This window comes from Halyomorpha halys, unplaced genomic scaffold (genome assembly GCF_000696795.3).
Source record: "Halyomorpha halys isolate HHAL.00 unplaced genomic scaffold, Hhal_1.1 Scaffold141.1, whole genome shotgun sequence".
Classification (NCBI taxonomy): Eukaryota; Metazoa; Arthropoda; class Insecta; order Hemiptera; family Pentatomidae; genus Halyomorpha; species Halyomorpha halys.
In genome coordinates, this window is record NW_027111321.1 from 240717 (window position 1) to 244018 (window position 3302).

Below are 3302 nucleotides of genomic sequence, written 5' to 3' on the forward strand. Positions count from 1 at the left end.
TCTTAATTTCAGGGCGGGTTTCTAGGCAATCAGAACAGTCAACTTGTTTATTAACTACCTTTACAAATTTATGTTCTTCTATGATGTCTGATGGTTTTTGATGACTTCTATTTCACAAACTAACACTGTCTTTAAACAAAACCTTGGTCCTCTAAAAGTTTTCAACCCAGTTCTCATCCACTGAAGTGTGTTGTTTGGCGATTCAAACAAAGAGGCCCTTATTCTTCGACTCTTCGATGTCATCTTTTTCAAGATGTCTACCCCTGAGCTAGACAAAAGTTGAGGACCTCCTGCATACAGAAGAAACATCATTCCCCCCTTGCACCTAAGCTACGAATGCATCCAAAACCAAGCTCTCTTCCTTCCCTTCTATAGGTGTTCTTTCTCAACATCAATTGTAGCACTACGGTTTGGAGTTTTTTCTTATGATTTCCTTTATGAATAATTTTCTTTAATACTTATTCTTAACCTCTATTTTTTCTTAAATGTATTGTAATTTCAATTATGATGGGAGCTTTATTTTAACTTCTATTTTTTCTTAAATGTATTGTAATTTCAATTATGATGGGAAGTTAAAATAAAGTTTTTAAAATATTGGAATCTGCTCAACATGGCCATGATTCAATGAACTTTTGGCAAGATACGTGCCATCTTCTTATGCTGGCCAAATACATCAGGTTGCTACATACACAGCATACTAATCAATCCGTAATCGGACATATATAAATTACATATAATTACATGGTATAATAAAATAGAAAGATCTATTCACTCTCATTTGCACAGCCTTCTTGGCTTACTTAACTGTTATATATTAGGCACTCCGTTACACTCTTGTTAATTATATAAAAAGATTGATGGGGGTGCGGCCAATGAAGAACAAGAAACATGTAAAACATATTGCCACTATAAAACTTATACTGCCAATGGCCAGAATTTTAGGGCTTTATGAGGGCCAAGAAACCGGACAACCACAACGATTAAAAGGAAATACAGAATAAAAAGACAACAGATAATATAGGTACATAAGTAGTATTGGAAGATAAAATATAGCATGACTATTATGGGATGATAAAAGCTTTATGAGAATATATTAGATTGGTGCATATGAAATGTCGGATTTTTGAGTGAATATATAAAACTATATATTTTTTCACAAGCTGTTTATTTGATCAAACTATGTTCCATTCCCTTCAATACACTTTTCCCAGTGAGACTTAAAAGCATAGATACCTGTCTAAAAAAAAAATCTGATATTTATAATCAATAAATTCTGCTACCAAATTTTTCAGGCTGTCTTTATTTTAATACTGTTTAGCCCCTAAAAAAAAAAGAAAAATATTTAAAATAATAAAAGGCAGTTGTGAGAGATCCAGTGAATAGGCTGGCTGTTGCAAAACTTCATATTTCAATTAATTTAATTTTGTGGTTCGTTTTGTAGTGAAAAATCACCAGATCAAAATTTTCCCAACCAACGCTGCACTTTTCGATCTCTAACAGTATTCTTCTCAAACGCCTGGTTTATATTGCGTGCATCTTTTGTAGCGTTATTGCCAAGTTTATACTCATACAAAAAATTACACGAATATCGGTGGAATTCATACCGGTACAAAATTTAAAACTAATTCAACAAAAAGTAACACTTTCGAGAAAATCATCCTAGTTAAAATGTGACTCTGGTGAAGGACATTACGACTAGAAACAGGGTTATGCCAAAAACAAAACCATAACGAAAACAGGAAGAGGAAAAAAAAATCGAAATTTTATATACACCAACCTAATAGTAATATTATCATGAAAGATGGAAGCAAAAGTAAATAATATAAATATGAAAATATGGTAAGTAATTATATGTAAAAAATTAAAATAGTTAAAACTTAAAGTTATAAAAAAATTAGAAAGTATATATTGTGATATCCTATTTTTTAATCAATAGTTGATTTTTAGAGATAGAAATACTTTATTCATCTATGCTGCCCAAATACATCAGATTGCTACATATAAAGCATACTAACCAATCCGTAATCGGACATATATAAATTACATGGTATAATAAAATAGAAAGAAAACAGTTTTTTTCCCCTACAGTTTCCTTTTATAATCAATTTCAGTCTATACGCCAAATACAAATATTTCAATTCATTCCTTTTCTGTTCCTTCAATTCACAATTTTTAATTCACCCGATCAACAAATTCACTCTCCCGAATTCACCCACCTAGATCCTCTCGGTGACCCGCTAAACAAATTCACTATTAGACGGCAATGTGAGATCAGACCATTAATAATAGTCACAGCAGTAGATCAGTTTACCAAAAAACAAACAAACAAATACATTCTACGAGAACAAGACCAACACATAGATTCAAAGGAAAATATAATAAAAAGCCGGTTACAAGAAACACTTAAATGGATAAATAAGTTTTAAAAAAATAAATAAATAATAGTACTAATAAAATAAAATAATTTAATGAATAAATAAGTTAAAACACACAAATCGACAGGTCAACAAATTAAAATAAATAAATAGAATAAATGATTTTAGTGATGTTTTTATTTTATGTATGTCGTTTCAGTATTGTTTGTTTGTTGTGTTAAATCAAAAAAGCAAGCAAACCAATTTTGATCAATAAAATATGCAGTCACAGAAAATATCGTTCAAAGACAAGATGGCGGCGCGTAGCCTGCAAAAAGTCCCTTGAATCGCATATTGAGCAGATTCAAATATTTTAAAAACTTTATTTTAACTTCACATCATAATTGAAATTAAATGCATTCAAGAAAAAATAGAATTCAAGAATAATTTTCATAAAGAAAAACTCAAAACTGTTGTGCTACAACATCAAGAGAAATATCACGGTTGGTGAAGTTCATTCGTTGCTTAGGCGCGGGCGAGAAAGGATGTTTCCTGGAAGCAGGATGTCATCATCATCTTTTGCCTAGCTCAAGGGAGACATCAAGAGTCACTCAAGAACAATAAGCGACTCATTGTTTTGTATCGCCAGTGAAGAGTGAAAACATTTAGAGGACAAATTCTTTGTTGACAGTCAATGTTTGTTTGCTGAAAGATTGTTTACAGCAAGTGTTAGTTTGTTGAGAAAGAAGACAAAGAAAACCATCTGTCATCATAGAAGATTGTATAATTAGTTAGTTTCGCTCTACCTAAAATTAAATACATTTGTAAAAGTAGATATTAACTTAATTAAGTTTTATTGGTAAAAAAGTTCTGTTCTGATTGCCTAGCAACCCAACCTGAGATTAAGAGTCTATAATATTATATATAATTAAAAATAAAAATTCTCAG

General features: G+C 30.9%; 1 protein-coding gene across 1 annotated transcript in view; it reads right to left on the bottom strand.

Moving 5' to 3' along the window:
• Positions 1 to 3302, bottom strand: part of LOC106678402 (acyl-coenzyme A thioesterase 9, mitochondrial) — a gene marked incomplete in the record, with an annotated part of 56872 nt that overhangs the window by 46055 nt on the left and 7515 nt on the right.